The sequence below is a fragment of the Palaemon carinicauda genome, chromosome 1 (assembly GCF_036898095.1).
Source record: "Palaemon carinicauda isolate YSFRI2023 chromosome 1, ASM3689809v2, whole genome shotgun sequence".
Lineage (NCBI taxonomy): Eukaryota > Metazoa > Arthropoda > Malacostraca > Decapoda > Palaemonidae > Palaemon > Palaemon carinicauda.
The window spans coordinates 100,941,769-100,969,721 of record NC_090725.1 but is presented as its reverse complement, the minus strand read 5'-3'; the positions used below and the strand labels follow the sequence as shown (position 1 = coordinate 100,969,721).

General features: G+C 35.3%; 1 protein-coding gene across 25 annotated transcripts in view; it reads left to right on the top strand.

Annotated features, from left to right (window-relative positions):
* The window catches only part of LOC137650196 (nucleolar protein dao-5-like), a 998,067-nt gene that overhangs the window by 603,211 nt on the left and 366,903 nt on the right, over positions 1 to 27,953 (top strand). The window lies entirely within an intron of this gene.

The following is a 27,953-nucleotide window of genomic DNA, read 5'->3' as shown; positions in this document are numbered from 1 at the left end:
GATACCAGAATAAAAAAGAAAGCATGAATCAGTACTCCAACTTTACTGCCAGATTCAACGTTGCTCCTCGCGCCATCTTTTTTTTTTTTTTTTTTTTTTTTTTTTTGTGTGTGTGGTGGTTTTTCGCTCTTTTATGGTTTTGCCGGAGTAAGATATTAATGGTGAGGTGGTACTGAGCGATACTTACCAAGAGGCAATGAAGTTTCCTGGGAGCGAATGGAAGGGTTTTACCTGGTTATGTGACTACATTGTCTTATAGGTAGCGCTGGTTCAGACAGTTATTACCACGGGAACTTTAGCTTCTGTTGCTATCGTTACCTACTTATATTAGATGAACCAATTTTTTCCTCCATTGGGAAAATTAAGGATACAGGGCCAGAAGCTTCTCAAGATTTCGTTTTCCTTAAATCGTGTGCTATTCTTTTGCATTTTCCTTCAGAAGGAAATGCGATAAAAGTATACAAGTCGCGCTTGATATTCCTTGACGATAATTCGTTTTTCAACTAACCTGGCATTTCGAAGTCTAACGTAAATCACTTGAAATAACAGTCTGTTCCGATGATGCTCATCTTCAAAATATTAGAGGTTTATACTTCTTTTCATTTGTTCAGTTCAAAATTTGCAATCTATTTTACATTGGAAGGTTAAGAAATACATATTCAAGCCTTATCAATGCACGTCTTTTAAGAAATATTTAAACTTAAATTACAATTTTGTTAAAAATTAAAAGTATTTCCCTCTGTTCTACTCTCTCTCTCTCTCTCTCTCTCTCTCTCTCTCTCTCTCTCTCTCTCTCTCTCTCTCTCTCTCTCTCTCTCTCACAATATGACCCCGTTTCAATGCGTTCCATTGTGGAACTTTCTTTGTTATGTGAAGTAATTTCACATGTTTTTTCCTTTATAAATTACAGTATTTCAACCCACGCGCTCACAAACGACAAGCCCATAAAATGGAAGGATCGTCCGTAAAGTTAACTAAATTTTACATTTGGATCTGAAGCTCGGCATTATTTTGAATCTGGTGTTGATGAAAAATGATAACGCTCATCCAACGAGACCTGAATGGATGAAAAGATATCGCACACAAAGGCTCGTAATCAGCTAATGTCTCCGATTGTTGTGGAAATAAAAAGTTAATTATCGAGGTTTTTTACGAAAACAATTAAATGATAAGATTGACGGAAGAGAAGATATCCTCCCTCTCTCTCTCTCTCTCTCTCTCTCTCTCTCTCTCTCTCTCTCTCTCTCTCTCTCTCTCAACGTGTGTGTGTGAAAAGATAGTCTTTATCTCTCATATCAAAGCAAAAACCCTGACTATTATCATTCTCATATTCAACAAGTAAAATGTTTATTGGAAAATAGTATTATTACACTTTTCAGTAATTTCTAGTAATAAATCATTCGTTTAGCTTATTGTGACATAATGCTTCTCTGAATTTTAAATGTAGATGCAAGCGATTTTTTAAATGATTTATAGTTTGTTCTTTAAATCATTCACTGTTTGGCAAATGTGAAATTCCTGAAAAATGCTCTGATTTGTACCTTTGTAACACCAACAAACATGAGGCTGAATTCTGACGAGTTTGGTTTTGATCGTGATTATTGCTTTTCGCTGAGGTTCACAAAACTCCTTTCTGTGCCAGAACACCAGTTTATGGTGCTTCGTTAAATCTGTGGACAAGGTTTGAATAATTCTCAATGGTTTTCTTCTATAATTTTGAAATGGATACTTTTTCTCTCTTGCTGGGTTTGCTATTATCATTATTATTATTATTATTATTATTATTATTATTATTAATACTAGGTAAGCTACAACCCTAGTTTGAAAAGCATGATGCCATAATCCCAAGGGCGCCATCGGGGAAAAATAGCCCAGTAAGGAAAGGAAGCAAAGAAATAAATGAACTACAAAAGAAAAAACGAAAAATTAAAATAAAATGTTTTAAGAACAGTAACAACATTAAAATAGATCTTTCATCTATAAAACAATAAAAACTTCAAAAAAAAAAAAAATCAAGTGGAGAAGAATGAGATACAATTGTATACCTGAGTCTATATTATTAAGATCTAACAGTTTATAATTACCATTTTGTTATTCAAAGCTTCAGACGTGGAAAAGCTGATGATTTACGCTTTGTTAGATGTTTCGTTGATTCAAAGTTGAAAGCTAGGCATGACATTCCTTCAGTAATTGTTTGGTGAAAAGTGTAAACATCACTGTCGGCTGAATTTGGGATTGAGATGTTTACATTTTTGGTTAGCTATATTTTTAGTTTTAGTCGTATTTCCGGAATTTTTTATGATTGACACATCAAACTTGATTATTGTGCCTAGCTACCAGGTGAGGCCATCAGCATGAGTAATGTGTAATAAGTTTAGTTATTTGTTGTCCATCATTATTTGCGGGATATTTAGTGAAGTAGACACAGTTGATGGTTTTGCCTTTGCCTTTGGAGACACTTGATGGTTTTTTATATTTAGGTCGGTTATATTTGTATTTGAAAAGTATTTTGTTATGGTCAAGGATAAAGAGATATGCGATCAAAGAGACTAATTTTGCTGAATGTTACCAATTCTCTCACCACCTGCTTCCTATTGCATGGGCATAGTCTCTCTCTCTCTCTCTCTCTCTCTCTCTCTCTCTCTCTCTCTCCTTTACTGGTCCATCTTTCTCACTGTAAAATATTCTATGTACTTTCATACAAATGAATAGACAGAATCCTATATGAACCTTTATTTAGAGTATAGATAATAGCCATTGTATATTAAGTAATACTCTCCTCATAAAACTTGTTTCATGTAACTGAAGACGGGGAGAGGTCAGTCGGTTTGACCTTGGTTTTTCATCTAGATACTTGAGACATCAAACGCAATCACTGGTAAACCTTAGGAAGAACACTCGTGACTTGTGTCAAGATTGGAGTGTGCAGTTGTTCTTCAACACATTATTTTCTGGAAATGTTGCTTATTTTTTGGTTGGCTTTATTACGGGTCCTAAAATGCAGCTATACTGTCATATTCTGGCTAGTATTTCTACATTTAAAGAATGTAAGTGACGTGCAGTATTAAGGATGACATATAAATGTTATTAGCCTCTGGAAATCGATCAAATGACATTATTTAATAAAAATAAAAAAGGAGAAAGACGTCGATTATTGTTGGGATCACTGTAGACCTCAGTGTCAACATACACAGCATAACTTCTTGAAGCACGAAGGAATTAATTACCCAGGAAAAAAAAATACAGATAGATCATGCGTCATTCTACCACCTGTGCTTCATTTGAATTTTGTCTCATCTCGTCATAAATATTCAGAAATGCTTTTCATACGAGATTATCTCTTCCCTTCGCGTTCAGCTTAAATTATGTAGATTTTGAAAATATCTAAGAGGTCAAAAAATTTTCACTCTCTCTCTCTCTCTCTCTCTCTCTCTCTCTCTCTCTCTCTCTCTCTCTCTCTCTCTCTCTCTCTCTCTCTCTCTCTCTCTCTCTAGCACCCCCACATATATATATATATATATATATATATATATATATATATATATATATATATATATATATATGGGTGTGTACACATGGATTCTCATGCATTTTTACACAACGATAAAAGATTATGTAATTTTTGTTAATCTTATCTTGGTGTTTTAACATAAAAAGTTTTATGCCATAGAGTTTAGATGTAAGAATTATGCATTCTGTGAAAAACTGTCAATGATAATGGCATGTATTATCTATAAAGTTATTTCTATTAAATAAGAAGTTTGTATGCAATGGAAGTTTCTTTGACTCTTCAATTGGGATTTGCCGAAACATAGCTTTTAATTTATCCCTGTTTTCATATTAAGTTGAAAGTCCTGTCAAAGTTCTAACGCCAGAATAAACATAAATGATATTTAGATTATTATTAGGACTAGCTAAGTTATAACCCTTGTTAGAAAAGCAGGATACCATAAGCCCAAGGGCTCCAACAGGCAAAATAGCCAAGTGAGGAAAGGAAATAGGGAAACAGATAAGATAGTGTGCCGAATGTACCCTCAAGTAAGGGAACTCTAGCCCAGACAATGTAAATAGGCCAAGGACAGTGGCTCCTCAACATACGGATCTCAGCATTGAAAATGTTTCTTTTATTCTGTATGATTCTTAAAATTTTATGTGTTAACTCTTGACAGAAAATCTACTTTCGAGAAACACATTAGGTGGTCGTCTTCTTCTATTGCAAAAAAAAAAAAAAAATGACTTATTGAGAAAGTCTTTTAATATTTTCGTGGATCAATCTAATCTGAAGAAGTGTTTTAATTCTTTCATTCTACCTTGTTTCGAATAATGTTCTCCTGTGTGGTCTTCAGGTGCTGATTCTCATCTTAATTTGTTTGACAGGAATTTATGGTCTATTAAATTTCTTGTTCCTGTTCTAGATATTAATCTCTGGCACGGTCGTTCAATTAGTGCGTTATTCATGTTGCATAAGATTTTTTATAATTCTGATCATCCTTTGCATTCAGATTCTGCTGGACAGTTCCATCCTTTTCGTAATACTAGCCATGCAGTTAATTCTAATAGCCAGGCCATCGCCATCATGAGGCTCAATACTGCACAGTATTCCATCTGCGACCAAGTTGTTGAGTGATCTTCCTAATCGGGTAGTTGAATCGATTGAACCTCAAAAGTTCAAACTTGCATCAAATGTTTTTATGTTGAGCAAGCTGACATAAGTCTTTTCATAGTTTTTTGCATAAAATATCTGTTTTGATGTTGTTACTGTTTTTAAAATGTTTTATTCTAATTGTTTATTATTTCTCGGATCGTTTATTTATTTCCTTATTTACTTTCCTCACTGGGTTATTTTTCCCTGTTGGAGCCCTTGGGCTTATAAAATCTTGCTTTTCCAACTAGGGGTGTAGCTTAGCTTGTAATAATAATAATGGAAGACTGTGGTGCAAAGTTTATGGCACTACCCAAGAACATTGGTTAGATTTTTGGAGTATCCTTCTCCTAGAAGAGCTGCTTACCATAGCTAAAGAGGCTATTGTACCCTTGCTAAGTGGAAAATAATTTTGTCACTGAACAATTACAGTGCAGTATTTAACCCCATCAGTAAAGAAGAATTTTGTTTTAATCTTAGCGTTGTCAGGTGTATGAGGAAAGAGGAAAGTATATAAATAATAAGGCATATTCGGTGTATGTGTGGGCAAGGGAAAAATGAACCGTAACTACAGAAGGATCCAATGTAGTACTATCTGGCCAATCAAAGGACCCAATAGCTCTCTAGCTGCAGTATCTCTGCGGGTGGCTCGTGCTTTGGCTTGGTGGCCAACCTACTACTGCTGAGAAGAGTGGATGATTTTGTTATCAGGTTTGTGACGTCCCTGGGAGAATGCGAGCTCCCGAATAAATAACTTTATTTGGCAAAAATTACAGGTATTTATAAGCCCCCAAAGGATTACACAAGTGATAATTCCAAGTGTACGTTCAATAGCTTATATCATTTAGGGTTAGTGTTGCTTGCAGTTTGAAAGCTGTTGCCTACCGAAGGTTGACATTGACATAAATTATGAGAATATAATAACGCCAATGAAAATAGAGTCGAAATTAGCGTGTGTTACATTCAAGGGCTTTTGTCGTTTAGGTTGATTGGAATCCGATGGCCGTTACTATGCGCCCTGCATAGAAGAGAAAGAGAGCTAGAATATTCTTTTTTATTTGTATATGCATTACTTATTGCACGTGCATTGCAGATTTGGTAAATTACAAATAGTTGTCTGAAGTATTGCATCTTTGAGGATTAGTGTTCAATTGCTTGTGTACCAATAGCGAACAAATATTTAATTACTGATGCTGGAGATATAAGACTGTTCTTTTGCCTTGGAAATATTATACCATCCAGTGTCCTTTCCTTTATACCGGGAAAAGTTCTTTGGGAAGAAATGAATGGACGTGTCTGTAGGTGTACGTCACTTTACGAAGAATTAATTGAATTCCAATTATAGATACTTAATTCAAGCTAAAACAAAGTATTTGTTTTTAACCTTTAATCTTGATGAATATCTTATAGTTGGATATTAAACTTTCGATTACATTTTTTTTTTAAACCCCAAGGTACGTAGCATTCGTTTAATTATCTCACTATTAAGAAGTTATGATACTGTATTCTAAATTTTTCAAGATATTTTAATCTCCGTTTATATTTTTCCCGTTTCATTATGTCTGTATGTTTTTCATTTTGGTTATTTTCCTTATTGGCAAATACTCTTTGCGTTTTGAGTTATCTCTTTTAAGAACTAACTGTTCAGTAAGGCTTCTCTTGAATTTTAAATAATGAGCCCAACGTTCATATTATCCATAAATCTCTTAATTATTTACTTTTGATAGTTTTTATCCATTATTTACAAGCATATGTTTTTTATATAGTTTTTCAGTACTATTATATTCGTCTGTTAGCCATAATTTGTGCATGTGTACTTTTTATCATTCCTGGATTTTTTCATGATGTTAAATAGTATTTTTGACGCCCATTAGCTTGGCCGAGACTCTAGGCACTAAACACATGATATACTGTGTTTACTTACCATTATATCTTTTTATTATTTGGTGTAATTCCAGAGATTGCCAGTAGTGAAATATGTATTATTAGTCAGACCTGTGGATGCTATTAACATTTTGGATGAATGTGTCTAAACAAACGGTGACTATGCAATGCGTATGTAGACAAAATTTATTATTTTCCGATGTTAATTATAAAGCAGACGGCGGAAGTTATTATAGTGAATCGTAACCAAGAATGGTGTTAGGTCTATGCTGTAATATTGAAGACATTTTTTAGGGAAGTAGCTCATTTATTCTTGATAATATGGAGTATTCCTTATTAATTATCCTCCCTTATATGTAATACAGACACATACACATATGTATGTATGTATGTGTGTGTGTATATATATATATATATATATATATATATATATATATACACACATATATATATATATATATATATATATATATATATATATATATACTGTATATATAAATGTATTTATTTCCTGTCACACTGAGCGGCAGGGGAAGAGAGAGTAGTAATTCTTTTGTGAGAGTAGGTAGCCAGGGGGTTGTAGTTAGAAAAGGGGAAAGATGGTGGGAAGGGTTGAATAAGTGTACGTGTGTCATTTATGTCGAGTCGCGTATACTAGTTTCAATATAAATACAAACTAAAATGTATTCTTATTTTCATCAGGTTAGTAGTGATCTGTGAGTCTCTGGTTCAAGCTTCACCCACGGACTGATCGATTTACTTGAAAAGAAAAAGAACACGTCCTTACTTTCCCCATGAGCTAATGAAGAGGGCGGGAGGAGGGGGGGGGGGAAATAGGCTTAGCTGCTTATTTTTGTATACCTGTTGTCTGGTACCTCTCCTTGTCGTAGCTTGGGTGGGGAGAGGATTTGCTGATTATTCAAGCATATTTAATCTTCTCTGTAGGAGGACATCGTGCAACATGGTAGTGATTTCCCCTTGGCTTCTGCCACTCACGATGGACCTTTAAAGCTTTTAACCTGGCAGTTTGAGAATGTGAAACTTATTTGGATCTAAATACTTTTTTTTTCTCCTAAGACTGCATCAACACAGTTGGTGATTCAGCAAGTGCATTTTTGAACGGTCCGAAGTTGGAATTTGAAATACATTAGTTCTAGTGAAACCATTCAACTCTCTGTCTGAACGTTTTCATTAGAATCTTTACAATATACAGTAGCTTCCAGCTTTACTCACACTTACTGAATCCCCACTGACTTGGTAACAGCTCCATACTTTAAAACATTTGTTTAAGTAATCTTTTCCTAATCGTTTTGTTAATATTTATGTCGATATCATTAGGTTAGGATAACCGTTTGTAGTTAGTAATACCAAGACTAACTTCCTTTTAGGGTTGTGGTGGCCTATTGGAAAAGTCCCTTCTTGGTGACCTACCGAATTGGGGTTCGAGTCTTGCACAAGCTCATTTTTTTAGTGTCTACAACCTCACCACCCTTATGAGCTAAGAATGGAGGGTGTGGAGGAGCCTATATGTGTACCTGCTAAGTCATCAACATCCATTACTTGGACCTCCCTGGTCCTAGCTAGGGTGGAGATGGCCCTTGGTCGTTGATCTCATGTGCATTGGGCTGCTACCTAGGGCATCGCCACTCTCCCTTGCCTCTGCCATTCGTGGGCGGCCTTTAAAGCTTTAAATGCATAGCCGCCTTCGCTTAGTTCCAGTGTTCTAAAATTAGATGCAGACTTGTGAAAAGTCGGTCACTTTCTCCGTGTGAATCATTGTACGGGGAGAGTTAAGAATGACCGTACTCTGGGGGCCATTCTAGATTGCACTAATTTCCTGAAGGGCAAAGCCGGTAAAGGGAGCGGGGTGGGGGAGGGGGCGGGAAGTGACAGGAGGGAATGAATGAGAGAGGAAGGCCAGGAAGAACGCGAATGAAACAAAAGGGTGGTGGCATTTTAGATTAGTGACTTTTATTTGGTACATTTAGTAATTGCATTGTGTTTTATGATGCTATTCGGGAAGAAAAGGAAAATGGACTTTGATGTTCATTGCTGCAACCGTTTTGATTGTTTATTGGACGTAATCTCAACTCTAAAACAATATTTTGAGAGCTAGCAGGTTTATGCTACATTAAAGTTTACAGCAATGTGTTAGAAGCTGTGGAAACAAAGTTGATATTGTTTGAATGATGGTAAAGTATTCATGAGTCAATATGTTTGCAATTTAAAAACAAATTTAGATGAATAGCAAAAGGTGCAATTGTAAATATATATTGATGTAAAATTTATTCATGTAAATAATTTATGATGTATATACAATATTATAATTTGTAAAAATTGTAAGATTATATTTCATAATAAAAAAAGTTATTGTCTTTTTGATCTGAGGGCACTTACTATCAAAAAGAGTTATTTTTGCTATATTTACTAAGGAGGGATTAGGATTTCTATTTTCATTTTCACAGCAATGTGCAAGTTATACTGATGAGAGATTTGTCGAGGTATGACGTACAATGAAGCTAAACCTAAAACGAAAAAAAGACGGAAGTATTGAATGTTCTTCTACGCATACCTAGTACTTTTATGTGTGCAGTACACAAAGGCAAAACGTTTCGCATTTGTTTAGCTCATGAACGAGAACATTTTTTATCTCGCACAACTGAGCCCGTGACTCCTCCGGCCGTAAAAGAATGGGTCCGTGATGGGCTACAGGAAGTATATCATTGTAAGCTGAGCTTTGTGTATGCGAGTTTGTGCCAGTAATGGCTCGCATTTGGTTCTTTATATAAAATCATGCACGAACACTGCTTTCGCGCTGTAAGCTGGTATTCACGTTTGTGTTACAATTCTTTTATAATTTATCTCACATTATCCGTTTTTCATCTAGATTAAAGGTTTAAAGGCCACTCATGAATGATAAAGGCAAGGGACAGCGACATTGCCATATCAAGCAGGACAATGTCCTAGAGGCTGATAATATTTACATATCAGCTCCCAAGCTAGGACCAGGGAGGGCCAGGTAATGGCTGCTGATGACTCAGCAGATAGAACTATAGGCTCCCCCAAACCCCCTCCCCCCCTCCTTATCTCATAAGGATGGTGAGAGTGCAGCGACCAAAGGAACTAACGAGCTTGAGCGGGACTCGAACCCCAGTCTGGTGTTTACCAGTCAGGGACGTTTCCAGACGCACAAATTCTTTCAGACCTTACGTGATACAAGAATGTTTTCAAGTGAATACTGATATGCTTGCAAAATCAGATATTTCTGGTGAACGTATGTTCTGACGAAATTGGAACTGAAACCAGACACCTTTAATATCTATGGCTGGGAAATACGCAGTGCAACTATGAAATTGGTAACGTTATATTCCCAGTGTAATGTTACACTAGCCTTCTCTCTCTCTCTCTCTCTCTCTCTCTCTCTCTCTCTCTCTCTCTCTCTCTCTCTCTCTCTCTCTCTCTCTCTGAAAACTTTAATGGAATGTTGATGTGCGCTTACATGTCTATTGTCTCGATTCCGCCTCGTGAGTAACTGTTTATAAAGCACCACTTTGGTATACACACACGTGTGTGTATATATCGAGTTATTGTATTAATTACAGCCAGATGACCAAGTGTTATATTAGACTCACACTTTAAACAGGAGTCGTGAAAACATGAAAACACTTGATCAAATAGTTGTTTTGAGGCATTTACATTTATGAATAGATCGATCATATATATATGAAGTAGATTTACTCGAATTAAGCTGGCTAAAGGTAAGCTGTCAATGCAGCCTGATTCCTCAACGAGACAATGTACATGTTGACACCGTTTGATGAACTGAATTTAGCCTTGACTGGTAATAAAATGCAATGAGGTTATTGCTCCACATGAGTCAGTTTCCGTTGTGTGTATGTAGATAGATATACCATCATTAGCTTATCTTAGTTTTCTGCAAGCGGGTGAATTTCAAGCGAGTTTTACATGACAATATTTTGTCTTGACAAAAATGTTAATAGAGCTCTCAAAAGTTCACGATACTTGTAGTGCGTGCAAACACAATTTTGAAAGCATCATAGAGTGATACTTTGTAGCATATTTCAGAGGGATCTTTCCAGTTATGGATTTCACTCTTCAGGAAGGAAAATCTGTAAAAAAATGAACAAGAAAAGTAAGTAATAGAAAATAATCATTGGAAATCTTAGATCAACTTGATATAGAAAATACAGAAAGTCGATTTAAGGATAGCTTTTTATGTAACATTTGAAAATAAACTTTAGTGTATAGATAGTTTAGAAATGGATTTTATGGGACATGTTTACGATTCATAAATTGTAGAGAATATATATATATATATATATATATATATATATATATATATATATATGTGTGTGTGTGTGTGTGTGTGTGTGTGTGTGTGTGTGTGAGAGAGAGAGAGAGAGAGAGAGAGAGAGAGAGAGAGAGAGAGAGAGAGAGATTGGAGCACTTGAGATATATATATATATATATATATATATATATATATATATATATATATATATGTGTGTGTGTGTGTGTGTGTGTGTGTGTGTGTGCGCACACACAGGAGGAAATTCGTAAACCAAAATGGCGTAAACTGAAACAAATTTTCCCATAAGAAACAAAGGAAAATCACTTGATGTGTTCTACACAGAAAATACACATATACAGTCGTTATTATTAAAGATTTGTAATATTTATGAACAGCGAATTGGATGTTTCACCTCTTAATATAGACAAATAAATGAAACTTAATAATTCACAATAAAAGACAATAGAAATGGTGACAAATTAACATGTGCTCTACCTTTGAGGAGTGTTGCGGCTGCCATACGGAGGAGGAGGAGCAGGAGGAGGAGGAGGAGAAGGAGGAGGAGCAGGAGGTGGTGGTTGGTTATTACTCAGAGAAAGAATCCTTCTCTGTGAGATCTTTGGATAAAATATCATACGTTCTATTGAACGACGTTCACTATCACTAAGTGAAACACTTATACGTTTTTTGGACACATCTTTTTTTACACTCTTACGGTCAACTTTTACTTGAAATACATCTAGAGAAGACTGTTTTTTAATTTTCTTTAAAATCGTATGAAAATGCTACATCGCATTTTCCTTATATAGATTCACTGCTTTAACACATTTTCTACATTTCTCCTATTTCTCTCGCAGCGAGAAGTTTATCACTGTCCCTCCTCCTCAGATGTCCTCCACTACCTCTTGTCACTGCTCCTAATGCAACTCCAACAGCTCTTTGGTCGACAGCTGCTCGCCATACATGTTCAGAAGATTGCTGATGTCGTCCCTGTCTACTCTCAACCCAAGTGTCTTGCCCTAAGACACAATATCATCATCAACTGCCTCTTCCTGCTTGGGTTTGACCCCATAAAATCATGCCGTATTGAAGGTCTCTTGGTGACTCATTCTAAGGATTTATCAATGGTTTTGAGGGAGCTGACATTGCTCTTTCCAAAACCCTCGAAGGATGTGCTTGGTCCTCCGGTGACCTCTAAACATAGCTGGAACATTGCGTGCTTGTACAGATTTTGAAATTCAAGATCACCTGCCAATTCATGGGTTGAAGAATTTGAGTGGTGTTCATTTTAAAGGTTTAAAAGCTGCTCATGAATGGCAGAGGCAAGGAACAGTGACATTGCCCTACCTAGCAGGACAATACCCAAGAGACTGACCATATATACTTATGATCAGTACCCAAGCCCCCTTTTCTCCTAAGCTAGGACCAGGGAGAGCCAGGCAGTGGCTGTTGATGACTCAGCAGGTAGACCTATAGGCTCTCCCATTCCTCCCGTACATAGCTCACAAGAATGGTGAAGTTGCAGATACTAAAGAAACTATTGCGTTTGAGTGGGACTCGAACCCCAGTCCGGCAGACACAAGGCATTGATGTTTGCAATATGCCACCACAACTTGATCTTGATGAACTTGAATTTCTCCATCGGGTCATTTTCAATGGCTAGAGAGAGGGATGAAGCATTGTCCATAAGCTTTAAGCCTTGTAATGGGAGGTTCTTGTCCATGAGGTACTATTTGACTTCGAAACCAAAACCCTCAGTGACCCATTCAACAAATTTAATACTTGTCATCCAAGCCTCGTTGTTTGACTTACTCTCAGTTACTTCTTCTGGACCTTGCACTCCTCATATGCTCGTGATTTATCCGAGTGATGCACCAGGAGAGATTTGACTTTTCAAATCCCGCTGGTATTAGCACAGAACAGAAGGATTTCATGAGCTTGTGCATGAAAATTCCTCTTCTGCAGTAATAAATGTGTGTGCGTGTGTGGGGGCATCCTCAAAAAAAAAAAAAAAAAAAAAAAAAAAAAAAAAGACTGGTTTCACCGCAGTAGAATACTTGCCAAGTCGTGTTTTAAATTCTGAAATTTATTTCTCTGCTACCCTCACATCGGAGCTAATAGACACGTGGCATTGTTTCGTCCATGTCAGGAATCCTTTTGCAGCATTTTTTATTTCTTCTATCGTGGATGTTGTGCAATTCGCATATCTTTATCATGCTTCTTGACAATTTTTCAACTCGAAATCATCTTGGCGGCCATTTTCCCGATTACTATTATTATTATTATTATTAAGATTAATATTTCCTATATAATCGATGAAAAATTTTAACAAAACAAGAGGAAGAGAAATTAGATAGAATAGTGTGCCCGAGTGTACCCTGAAGCAAGAGAACTCTAACCCAAGACAGTGCAAAACCATGGTACTGAGGCTATGGCACTACCCAAGACTAGAGAACAATGATTTGATTTTGGAGTGTCCTTCTCTTAGAAGAACTGCTTATCATAGCTAAAGAGTCTCTTCTACCCTTACCAAAAATAAAGTAGCCACTTAACAATTACAGAGCAATAATTAACCCCTCGGTGAAGAAGAATTTTTTGGTAATCCCAGTGGTGTCAGGTGTATGAGGACAGAGGAGAATATGTAAAGAATAGGCCAGACTATTCAGTGTATGTGTAGGTAAAGGGAAAGTGAACCGTAACCTAAGAGAAAGATCCAATAAAAGGACCATCTAAATCTCTAGCGGTAGTATCTCAACGGGTGGCTGGTGCTCTAGTATACTGTTTTGTACTGTTAATCTGAGGTGAACAGTAGGGATCACAATTATATTAAAGAACATGCGGTCACAATGAAAGGAAATACTGGTATAGCTACTGGGGAGCTGTGAACGAGTTTAAGGTCTGAACAGGGACGTAAAATTCGTGTGAATAATGGGTGGGTAGTGTATGGGTGCTGTGCGACTGTTTTCTGCACAGCCTGTGCTAGTTTCGTTAGAATTTTCCTCACAGAAATGCAAATACTGACAACAAATTTTCAGGACAAAACAATGGACATATACCAAAATAAGCGTATTCCAAGTTACTTGTACATCAAGGTATTACCATGTCTATGTAAATATACATATTTATATTCAGTTTATATACTGTATATATATATATATATATATATATATATATATATATATATATATTTATATATATTTATATATATATGTGTGTGTGTGTGTGTGTGTTTGGAGCACTTATGTATTATTGTGTGTAATGAGAATTGAGAAACATCAATCAAGTAACTTTCCCGCAATGAAAATGTGTTACATTTATAACTTAGCTCTCTAATTCTTGTGTAATATGAATGTTTTGAGTGTAAACATTTTCTTAAAAGGAAGAGGGAAATGCATTCTGAAAATTTTCTACATTTTAGTCTCGGGAAAGTGAACAATTAAGAAGTCACCGAATTTTACGCTCAGTTTTATGTGATGGTGGGTCGTTTCGTTGGCCATGGATTTTGTGGTGCCAATTTGGAACAAAAGATCAATTGATTAACTTTTTATCGTTGATGATCTTGTTGGAGTAAAAAATTTCCCTAAATTGCAGAAGTTAATTTCTTTTAGATTTATTAGTTTTTCTATTTGTGTGTTTATTGCTGTTTATCTATTGGTGTAACGTTCGAGTTTTGTTTACAGTATACATAAAATTTCCCCTAAAATATGGTAGGCATCAGCTATACATTGTTCATGAAGTGCGGGAAAGAGTGCAAGAAGGTAAAAAATACTGATGTGTTTACTCCAAGTCGAGAACCATGCCATGGCCATCTGCAAATCATAATTAAAAAATGTGCAACAGGTTAAGAATCGGCGGAAGCAATGTTTATTGTCTTTGGGATATCAAGCATGTATTATTAATTGAGACCCTATTTAGAACGTTTTATTGCTGTGATATGCAACTCGTGTCTTACCTCTCCTGCAATAATAATTATTTAAGAACTCTTTAGCAAAGAACCCTCTAGGGACAAGTACGGGAAGTGGAACAAAAGAATATTCATTGTGACGTGATACGCCTGAGAAGTAAGAAAGGAGAAAATTAACGAAGTGAAAAAGAATGAATAAAACTAAGAGGGACTATAACAAGGCTATTGTGGTAATTTAAGCAAAAAATAAAATTTATTGGAGGCATTTGACGACTAGGTATCCAATTCTCTGCTCATGGCAAGGCCTAATGGTTTTCAGCGGATCTTCGAGCCATCCCTCTTCGCATGGAATTCGAACAGCACCCTGGCCACCATATTATTTATTTTTAGTTGATTTTATCGGTTTTATTTTTTATTTAATGCTTTTGTAGTCAGACCATTGCTATCATATTATCTTTTGCCCTATTCCATAAAACTTTGTTTGTCTTCAGAATTTAAGAGCATCCAAATTTGGATAGATATTCCTAAAGTATGATACCGAGATCAATTCTTAGATTACGAATAACCTAACTTGTCGAATCCTGTTTTACATCAATTTATTTTACCAGAAGTCAAGAAGAAAATTTATAGGACTAGAGAACAGGAGTATCAAATAAATTGTCATAAGTAAGTTGGAATATAAAAAAAGACTGTAGAAAAGTAGGAACGCACTATGAAGATATGAACATTGTGGTAAAGGAGCTAAGCCGAATACGAGAAATAATAGCAGAAAATTTTAGCTTATTTGACATCCTGCAGAGTAGAAAAGTCTTTTATTCACATAGGATGCATTCAGATTGGCTTGTCCGTTTACTTTTACAGTTAAGTGGCTACCTTTATGGTAGTAAAACTTTTTTTTTATGTGAATAGCTAACCATTCTTTTAACTGGCTGCTCTTGCTAACTCAAGTTGGTGAGAAAATTCACCTCACCTTATCTCACTAGAGTTCATATTGTACTGCTTATTTGCTTTCATTTATTGCATGTTTAGTTGGGAATGAAGGCTTGATGTTACGACAATAGAGGGTGAAAATGTTAAAATCAAGGGAAAAAAGGAGGTAAGATTTTGAAAGGAAAATGAATGATTATTTATAGATAGGAAAATGGTCACCAAATGACATAAAATTGAGGGTGGGTTGAGGCCAGAAAAACAGTCAATCAGAGAATGGTCTCTCATAGGAATCTGTAGCGATAAGTTGCTTGGAGCTTGTAGAGGTGTCGCAGCAGAGAGAGAATGAGAAGGGAGATAAGTGAACAAACAAAGGAAAACTACGATAAGAGAGACCCGGGTAGATAATTTATATAGTGATTTCCAGAAGACCTTAATTAGGTGATGTTGAGCTTGTAACAGTAAGCACATCACATCTTAAGTGGCAATGGATAAACTATCTTTGCTCCTTCTATCAGGTATTTACCCAGAAATAAAGTGAAACAGGCACTGTAGTATGCCTTTTATTCCTTACAACATAATGGAAACAGGCGCTTTAGTGGGAAGCGCTTTTGAAACAAATTTGCGCTCCGGTGTTATTGGCATCAGGTAAATTGCTCGGTGTCGCCGTCAAATTCCACATTAATCAGTAGCTCTTGCAGCTGCTTTTTTATTTTCCCTTTTGGTCGACATAAAATTCAAAGACTTAGCTAATAATAGGGTACACACATAATTCAATGAAAGCGAGTAAGGCAGTAGGAAGAAACATTTCGTAAGAATGTAACGAGATTATTTCAGTGTGTAGGTTACTGCAGACCAACTTGTTAATATACTGTATAGCCTTCGCTTCTAGTTACCAACTTTCTCGACTGCTCTGTCGCGATTTCATGTTTTTCTTCTTCCTTCTTATTTTTCATTAATGATGTTCTTGGGAGGAAAGAAGTTTCACTAGAATAGAGGAGGAATAAAAAAAAATTTAATTGGAAGAGAGAGAATGCCATGAGAGTGTTTTGTTGAGTCATATAATCAACGAGATGCGAAAGTGCAAAGGAGAAAGTTTCGTTTGCCAATTCCGATGGCCTTCGTTGCACATTCAAAATAAATGGTGGCTTTGTTGTTGTCCGTCTCAGAATCACGATCTTAGGTCCCAGTAAATATTTACATGGAAATACTACGTTGTTATATTAGCCAATAACCAACCAGATGACAAAAAATCCTGTGTAACATACACAGAGAACTATCTGAATGATCGTGCCATTGATAAGGAATTTTTTGTCCAAACATTTAGCTGATAGTCAACTCCTGAAGACCAGACAGGAGAACTATATTAAAAAAAATGACAGCATAAAATCATTTATAACATTTCCTCGGGATTGAGTGATCACAAAAAAAAAAAAAAAAAAAAAAAAAAAATCCATCTTTTTTGTGCAGTTGAAAAGGAAAGAAACAAACAAACAGGGTGTTTTTTCTCAAAAGTAAATTTAAAATAAAGAATAACACCTATTTTAAATGAGTTATATACAGTTATTACATGACCCACTTACAATCTTACTTTGGATTTTGTTACGGTTCAAGTTTATCCCTTATGGTTTCCTCCATGTACTAATTTTAGTTAGATCTATGTTAAGGTTTTCAGCAACCACAGGTCTACGTTCAAGAAATGGCATTGATGTATAGAGAGTAACATCATATGCATATGCAACGAGCTTGGTTTCTGGGCTTAACCACATAATTACGCGTATATAGTATGAATTGTAATGGGCTGAAAGCTAATGCCTTACTGTTGCTGGGATTGTTGCGTTATCCTTTTAGTACATAATCATCTTTTTATAATGAATTCCTTAATACTGATTTATATTTTCCACATTTCGTAAAGATGGCCATGAAAAGCATTGATAAGAAAGGGTCTGAAATGATTTGGGTATTATTGATATAATATCCAAACTGGCTATATTGCAGTATTTGAATGATTTAATGAATATATGGTGTGTGCATATCTGAAAGAAAAGCTCATATGTTTGAACGTACTGTGTTTTAAGGATCTAGACTCAGAAGGTAGTCATATGTATTTTATTTTTATTAAAAGACAAGCGTGTCTGATGTCAGTTTCACTTGATGAGAAAATTAAAAAAAAAATACTGGAAGGAAGTTCCAGGCTGGGTGCATCGGAAATTAAAGCAACAGTAACATATATTGTCCTCGCAGTGATAAATGCGTCACTTTAAGGATTGCAAAAGTCTGCCAACCTTTTTAATTAATATACAGACTTTTATACTCTGGTTCTGGGATGGTGATTGATGAGTTGTTGAAAAATGAATCTTTTACCAAAGAAATTAATCAAATGAAAATGATAGCTGATAGTATGAATGAAGTATTTAATATTCATATTAACATAGCCTATATAAAAGTATAACATCAAAGGAATTGATATCGGAAAAATTGGTGAATTGCTGCAGGAGTCCAATGTCAAGACTTGCTATAGTTTGGTGAGAGGAAATTTTCAGTGATTGCCTTCATGATATAGTTCTGAATTAAAAAGTGTAAGGATGAAAAGGGATTTTGCAAGGAAGACAACGATTGCCGTGTAATTAGTACGGTTGAGGTAATAATAAAGTATTTATATGATTTTTTATCAACATACAATTACTTTACAAAGGAATAATGTCAGTTTCTATATAATTATTACCCCATCAATTCATCCTTGAACTGAAAAAGAATTTCTCTTTAAAATGCCAACGGAAATTTTAGAAAAAGGTAACGAAATCTCTTGGTTTCTTTACTGTTTGGGGTACGAGTAAAAATTAAAAGAGTAAATCCTCGTTAATCACTACCCATGAATCACATTGAAGGGAAGTGAAACCTTACGAATGTGAGTACCCATCTGACCCTAGTTAATACGAAAGTCGTTTAAGAGAACTGTCTGACATAAACAAAACATTATTTGATAAATTAACGCTGGAGAGGGTGTGTGCATATCCGAAAGAAGAACTCTTATGTTTGAACATACGATGTTTTAAGGATATACAGTAGAGTCCGTAGGTAGTCATGTAAAGAAAAATAGAAAAAGTAGAAAAACATCTTTTATTTTGGAGATTTTAAAGTTGACCGTTCCAAAGAAAGAAGAACCCGAACGAAGAAGGAATTTCTCCTCTAAGTCTAAAACCATGAACAAACAAAAGAAAGGCCTTATGATGAATCTATTTATACAAGGATTCCTACTACTATGCAGCAGTATGCGTGTGTGTATTTTGTTTGAACTTTACGATTTCATTTAATATTGAACATTTATCTAAAGAGCTTAATCGTTTTTAATTAATATTGAACTTTCTTTTTGTAGATAACCTCAAGACTCAAAAATTTAGTTAACCTCATCCATTTTGAAAGAACGTAGCGTTTCTTGGATTGATATTCAATATTATTGAATAACTCGTCTATTTTCTTCCTTGTTTATTGATCAGTCTTTTACTCTGCTAAGTGCTCAGCTTTTCAAGAGAGTTCTCTTATTGGCAAAACTTGTTGCTCTCAGACCGACCCGACAGACGTTTAAAAGCATATCAGAGCAGTTGTTTTTGCGTTTGTGTGTTCGTATGTAAAATAACTAAATGTAACTGCATCGATTGGAGGGTCACTTGCTTTGAAATATCTCCAGGGCGTGATTAAAGTTAGGCTTCAGTGCAGGAGTGTGATTAGATTCCGTCTAGTGTTACGGGGAAAACATTCCACCCTGAAACTTTCCACGACTCTTTAAACCCTAGTATCATAAAGTACCGAGATATATCTACGAAAATATTTTATTCCGTAGTCTTTGCCTTTCATTGTTAGCTCATTTTCCCTTGTAAGATATTTCACGTATTCTTATTTTCCAACATTCTTTAACCACAACATTCTGCTTTGTATTTGTAATCTTTATTAGCTACCAGAGTCTGTAGATTAGTTTTGTATCATTCACATAAAAATCCACTTATATCAGTTATAGATTTAACTTATGCATTTCAACTTTAAAACGAAAATAGACTTCGCTCAGTTGCTTTTAGAAGGTTATGTTTGTACGTCAATTCAGTAAAATAAAAACCTCAAATGATGAATATAATGGGTTATATCACATTATAGAGCGTTAAAACCAATTCTCAGACCCAATTACGGGCAGGAAATAGCAAGAGAAACGGAGCGCAGACAAACAAATAAAGAACTCTGGGCGAGAAAGGAATGGTCTTCCTGCCCGTTCTATCAGCATCGATTTTCCCGCACTTGCACTTGGCCGAGGGGAAAGATCCCTGGGTCCGCTTCTTAAGAACTCGGCCTACCTTACCTTTCCTACGGGTTCTTGAACTCTGGAAGTTATTTTCTTTTTGCTGGGTGTGTTTGAATGTTAAATATATATTTGCATTTGGTGCATTTCATAGTAAAGTATGTCGCGTGTACGAGTTTGTATTTATGTGCTTGTCTAAGAACATTTTTTACTTACTCTTCCCTGCTGTTTTTTTTTTTTTTTTTTTTTTTTTTTTTTTTTTTTTTTTTAAGGTTATTGCTGTTATGAATGCACATGGAAAGTAAAATGTTTCATGCAATTTGTTTTTTACATTGGATTGTAACATATTTTTAATTTTTTATTTATGAATAAGTAAAAAGAAAATATACACTTCTTTTTCAATTTCAATGCTTGAAAGTCGTGATCCAGCTGCTCATTAGTTTGATCATAAAGGAAACTATCCATTTCTTTGAATTTCTAGATTAATGTATGTGGAACTTGATGACATACTAAATAAAGCAAATGGAATTTTTCGCTTTGAAAGTCTACCTATTATACAGTATTTTCTTTTCCATTGCCTGTACAATTGGACAAAGAAATCCCTGGTACTCATCACTCTGAAGAAATCCACCTAGCCACACCCTTACTGCACGACGAGTTTCTGTGTTTAGCCCCACCCACCACCTCTGCCATCTCTTTCTACACTATCTGTTTGATCACTTACCATAAAGTAAGGGTGTGACAGGGTGCACTTCTTCGGAGCAAGGTGTGCCAGGACCTCCTGTATCTAACTGTACATTCATATTCGGATGTCTTTCTATTCTTCTATATAGGTCTTGGGTTCAATCCAAGGAGAGGATGACTTGGGCTCACCTCCTGAAAACTTAATGTCTGAATTGTCTTAAGCAATGGATTAGGCACTCGGAAGTCAGACTTCGTGGTCTTTAATGAAGGACGATTGATGTTTTAGAAAGGGAGAGGGAATTAACCGAGGATGACGAACAAGGCTCAGTCAAATTGTACACTATAATTAGATTGGAGGGTATCATCCAGCCGTGGTGAAACTTCATCAAATATCTCTCTCTCTCTCTCTCTCTCTCTCTCTCTCTCTCTCTCTCTCTCTCTCTCTCTCTCTGGGCTAAATAACCCTAAGCTATTTAGATCTCTATCTCTATAGCTGTCTGTAACATACATCAGACAGACAGACAACAGATAGGCAGACTTATACTGGATTAAATCTATTTTAGGAACTGAGTATTTTCTTGTGAGAGCCACTCTCTTTTTGTCTGTTGGCTTCCTCCTTTCTATATTTACCCTTAAGATTACCGGAAGTGAAAGAGATGAAACTTGAAGAGTATATTGTTAAAGCAAACAGAAGCGCTTGGAGGAAATGTTTTCCCACTTTCCTAGTTATAGGTTGCTCCACCGTTGAAGGATTCTTTTTCATGCATGATATCTTGAAGTGCCTTGCCTTCTCAATTTTAAGGATCAATACTTCACAGTAGCCCCTATTCTAGAATATGTATTTCAGCTGTGAACAGATTATGAAATGATCTTAATCTAGCGGTTGTAATTGTTGGAACTTCAGAATTTCAAACTTGTTGCAAATACTTTTCCTTTGAACAGGTTGCCAATAAGTCTCTTTTCATAGTTTATCTATGAGACATCTATTCTATTGTAGTTACTGGTCTTGTGATATATATCCTTTATTTATTATTTCTCATATACAGTATATTTTATTCGTTATTTCCTTATACATTTGCTCTCCGCACCTGCACTATACAGCTTTCGCTGTTGGAGACCTTGGGCTTGTAGTATCCTGCATTTCTAACTAGGGTTGTATCTTGACTATTTATTATAATAATTGTAATAATAAGATTGATTATAACAATAAGCGTTGCTAATTGTAATATATGAAGAAAACACTATAAGTTGGTAGGTCCTCCTATAAGTGTACATGCTTTAGGGGAGTAGGTATTTGGATTCAAATCCTTTTGAATATAAATATCGTCAGCTATCTTAGAGGGCTCTAGAAGAATTGGGATTGGCGTTTGATTGTGGTATTTAGTTCTTAAACAACAATTTGCAAGAAAGTATCACAATGAGTGCATAAAAGACAAACAAACGTGATATTACAATTTTACATGATAAACTGTTTTAGTGTAAACGCAAATACAAATATGAATTGCGTCACAAACTTAGACCTTTCACATCCAAACGCTTGATATCAAATATTTGATTAAATTCATGCACACAATTTTGTACCTTTTGTGATTATATTTTTTGAAATGCATAGCTGTGATATATCCATTAATTTTATTGTGAATGTAATAGAGCAATTGACAAATGTTTGCTGCCCAATTGCAAGAGCCTTAGGAGGGGGGGGGGTTGGCTTTAGTTTTGTCAATTGTTTTCCTACATGATTTAAAGGTGCATAGTATTGTTTTTTTTTTTATGCTGTAGCGTTTTTCAAAAAATTTTCTGTAATGTGATCTTTTATTTTTCTTTCACTCGATTAGCTGATAACATATATATATATATATAATATATATATATATATATATATATATATATATATATATATACACATATATATACATATATATATATATATATATAGAGAGAGAGAGAGAGAGAGAGAGAGAGAGAGAGAGAGAGAGAGAGAGAGAGAGAGAGAGAGAGAGATTGTTTGTGTGTGTATGAGGCCCTTTGCGTCAATAGGCGTAAGGGGAGATGATGTCAGAAACCAGGAAGAACATTCTTCTCTTGAAGTTCATATGCATTATGCTCACAGTTGAAAGATTTGTTTAAATATACACAATATAATTGTATAGGAGTCTTAACTGTATTGTTATTTTATAAAAGAAACATACAAGTATCACAATCTCTGGTTGTTTAGCTTTACGGGAAAATCAATACTCCTCCTTTGTTTAGTGGTGCTTATGTTGTAGTGGTCGTGAATCCCAATCCACGTAAATCAAAGTTTAGGGATGACAATTTCCATGTATAATGGTCCTTTTAGTAGGTAGTTTGAAGGCCTTCCCATCTTCCATATGGCCTTTTTACTCCTTTGACGTGTTCACCGACATCCAGTGTGTGACCAGGTTCCTTTGTAACGTTTTATTTTAAAGTTATTATTCTTTTTCTTTTTCTTTCGTAATTTAATTTTTTTGCTATTTATTCTTTACCTTTCGCTTTATTATTCTTGCTGCTATTAAATCTTTGCCTTTTCACGTAGGTTATTTTTAATACAAAAATTTTGTCTTACAAAGTCGATTTTTTTTTCTTCTAGTATTCCTCTCTCAACTATCTACCTCATTCAATTATTGGTCAGCCTAATGACTTTCTTGGTTTGCATTCTTAACGTTTTCGTTATTCTGTGTCTAACTTCTGGCTTTTTTTTTTTTTAAATTCTCCCATTCAATTTTTCTTCCTTTATTCATTGTTTGTTTTTAAACGAATCTTTTCAATACTGCTTTCTTGTGCTGGTTTGTATTATTTTTGTTCTCCATCCTTTCAATTTATCCGCCATCTGTTCTATGTTTAATTAGTTCCAGTCTATATTAACCTAATAACAAATTCATTATTTACCACTTAATAACTGTATCACCTCTAACCTTATCCTTTTTGTCCTAACTCAATTTCTTGAACTTGTTCTCTGTTTCATTCTTTGTTCTCTTCTCTACGTGCCGAATGGTTACAACATTTCGTTCAGTATTTGTTGTGTTTTCTTCCTTTTATTGAAAATTGCTGCTCTTCATCTGTTTCATTCGACTTTAGATTTATTCCTATTTATTGTTATTTCCAATCGATGCTTTCTCCTATCTATTCTATTGATATTTGATGCTCTCGTTACACCTCTTCCAACCCCAACCCCATTTTATTGTTTGCATTCCTCTCCTTCTCCTTTGCTCCTTTGTACTCAAGTGTCACACACTACCGTATTTGTGTCCAGCAGTCGTTCATCCACCTTCTCCTTTGTCTTTTTCTCGTCTCTACTTTTCTCTTGCCTGTTTCCTTTCTTTTTTAGCCTCGTATCAGGCGCTGTCACCAGTTGCCATTCATCATTATTTGAAGCTTCACATCATTCCATATTTAACAATTTCACATCTGGTTCCATCTGTTTACTCGGGAATTTTATGTTTTATTACTTTTATCGTATGTATTTCCTTCAATTTTTTATTGCCACTTAATTATCATGTGTTGTGCACCTCCTATTCCTGTTGCTCTTTTTTCTTACTTTTGTCATCCTTTTCCTGAAACTACTAATCTTTTATTACCTGCCATTTATTTTCATCAACTCTGTCGCCATACAATCTTTGAATATCTTCTTTGTCTTCGCAACATGCATCAATCCAATTTTCTTCTGCTCTGTTATTTTCTAATGGGTTTCATTCAGATTTTGCCATTTAGTCTATCATATTTAGTTTTTAGTTTTTAGTTTTATTTTATTTATTTATTTTTTTTTTTTTTTGGTCAGCATCATTCCTTAACCTGTTTCCTTCCATCCACTTCTACCTCCTTCAGACATCCACTCATTCTTTGTTCTGACTGATCACGACCTTAAAATGATTTCAGGCAAGTCGCATTTCCATTAGAGCGTGACCTCAATATCCACCATTACTTGCGAAACTTCAAAGATTCAGAAAACTTCATAATATAAACATAGTTGCTTTTGCTCTAATGATAAACCTTCATGAATTAAAAAAATAGTCTCCGTGGATTTTAATATTTTCCCTTGTATCTTAGGAATTCCATTGTTTTTTTTTTTTTTTTTTTTTTTTTTTAATATACACTCATATGAAGTACAGTCGGACACTGGAATTCCTGGTACATCTCGCTCTGAAGAAGTACACCCAGCCCCTCCACTCTAGCATGGTGAGATCCTGTCAGCACCCACCCCCCCCCCCCTTCTAGCATGGTGAGATCCTGTCAACAAACCCCCCCCCCCCACCACCACCACCACCACCACCACCACCACCACCACCACCTATCCGTGAGGTATGCCAGGGACTCTTGTGTTCAACTGCATATCTGCTATTAGAGTATATTTTGGACTTGTTATTTTTGTTTTGTTTATTTAGCGCTCTATGTCTTTAGTTTTAAAACACAAATTATTCCTACTTTCTTATTCGCTTGATATGTCAGTTAATTATTGAGCATCTGGACATTATAATGACATATGCTTTGTTACTGAAAATATTTTGCACCGACTTTGTTGCTTTAAAAACGTCGGGGTTGTCTATACCATTATAGCTATAACGGACTCTAGCAAGTCACTATATGTTTCCAAATTACAGGAAGTCATTCTAGAGAAGTAAAATACAGTATTCTGAAGTACAGTTTCACTCGTGTTGTACTGTATGACCTCTGACAGGGAGGTAGACTTTATTTACCTTGCCTTTTCTATTGATGTCAATAGTGAACATTTAGTAATTTTCATTAAAAGAGGGTTCCTGTAAAGAAAGAAAGGCTTTACAATGGTAGCTGCTTCATAATTGTTAAATCATGAATGAGACTACTTGTGCGTAAAACTTTCAGACTATTAGCAACTATATTCATTTACAAAGAAGACACGTTAATATCCTGTCGGCTGCATCGTGCTCCTTTCGCTTCCTGAAAATTAAGGCCTATCCATAATGAAACCTATTTAAATCTACCTATCCTTCATCCAAACTGTTACAACTTATACTCTAATTTCCACAAACCTATTGTCCACCATTTCTTTCACATAACTATCCTATCTCAAAATATTCTGATCCTTTCTGTTTCCTAAACTAACCTTTTTACTACACTTTCTACTAATCTCCACATTATTATTATTATTATTATTATTATTATTATTGTTATTAATTGCTAAGGTACAACCCTAATTGGAAAAGCAGAATGCTATAAGCCCAGGGGCTCCAACAGGGAAAATAGCCCAGTAAGGAAAGGAAACAAGGAAAAAATAAATATTCTAGAAAACAATAAAATAAATATCTCCTATATAAACTATGAAAAACTAACAAAAGAAGAGGAAGAGAAATGAGATAGAACAGTGTGCCCTAGTGTACTCTCAAGCAAGAGAACTCTAACCCAAGATAGTGGAACACCATGGTACAGAGGCTATGGCACTACCCAAGACCGGAGAACACTGGTTTGATTTTGGGGTGTCCTTCTCTTAGAAGAGCTGCTTACCATAGCTAAAGAGTCTCTTCTACCCTCACCTAGAAAGTGGCCACTGAATAATTACATTGCAGTAGTTAACCCCTTGGGTGAAGAAGAATTGTTTGGTATCTGTGTTATCAGGTGTATGATGACAGATGAGAATCTGTATAAATAATATGCCAGACTATTCGGTGTATGTGTAGGCAAAGGGAGAATAAACCGTAACCTGAGAGAAGGATCCAAGGTAGTACTGTCTGGCCAGTCAAAGAACCCCATAACTCTTTAGCGGTAGTATCTCACGGGTGGCTGGTGCCCTAACCAACCTACTACCTTAAAAGGTTCAACTTCTCCTTTTGCCATGTATACTATGCATTGAATAAAAAGAATGTATGGCACAGAATATAAGTTGTTGAGCGGTACTTAAAGGTTTGCATTGGAAGAAAATCATGTAATAGACTCTATTATATTCTATTAAATAGAGTATTTAAGCAGTACAATGACCTGTTTAGGGGTGAATGTGAGTCTGAGAAAATGATGCATTATTTCTCAATGGTTGCTCAACATTTTTATAGGAGTGATATATGACGTCAGAGAAATAAAAAGATGTAAATGAGAAGCTGCAGGATAAGGAAATTGGTCATAAAGAGATTGGAGAATGTTTAATGTTTGCAGATGATACTGTGTTTATGATTGAGGGCAGTGAAAATAAACGGGGAAAAGGTTGAAAGTGGTAACAAATAAGAAAAAGTTGAGAGATAGTGAACAATTAGAGTAAATTGAAACCAGGAAGATAATGAATTTCAATGTGAATGCTGAATTCATATACGTGTTATTGATAGATATGATGGAATGGTAAGATGAGAGAGGAGGTGAATCACCCAATATGTGAAGAAAGAAAGGTAGCAGGATGTTGACAAAAGATTAGTAAGGTTCTGTTATTGTTTGTAGGGTTGAGAGACGGAACATAAGGGATTTCTTAGCAAATTCTCCTTGATGATAGTGAAGTGTAGGTCTTGAATGAAAAGTTAAAAAAAAAAAGGTTGAAGCTGATGAAATTGATGTTTCTATTGGGATATATCTTGTGTTAGAGGAATTGATAGTTACAATAGATGATGGGAAGAATCGGAGTATTTTGAGGTGATTCGTTTATGCAGAAGGATTTGACGACAAATGGTTAGTTGAAGATTTTGTTGTTTTTGTTTAAAGCAATAGGAATTAGAATTAGAGGAAGGCCTAATTATTGTTGGATACATGGTGTAAAATGCATATCTTAAAGGAAGAGCTATCAACTACGAGAATGTGAAACGTGAGGATGAATGGCGTTCTGTGTGCTATGGGTTCGCATGAAACTGATGAACCTTTTTTGTAAGTATATAAAGCTACGAATATTGCGGAAGCTTCACTACGCAGGTGGTTCATTTAAGGTTGAGTAGTACAAAGATTGTTGAATTGCTTTCTTGCTTGGAGCCACGCGTATTAATGGAAACGACTGAATTTTGTTTATCATTATCAGCCGTAACTACGCTGTACGACAAAGGCTTCAAACATGTCCTTCCACACGCGTCTGTTTATGGCCTTTCTATATATATATATATATATATATATATATATATATATATATATATATACTGTATATATATATATATATATATATATAATGTGTGTGTGTGCTTTCGTGTGTCTATGTGTGTCAAATGAGCTTATGTGAAGGCATCGTCTGTTTCTTCTTAGCGTTAACCAATCTAAATATTTATCTGAACCAACGTTGCTTAACCGAATGTTGAGCAACCGAATGTTGTATTTCTTCTAGCATGTATGTTTTTATTAATGTACGGTTATTTGTATA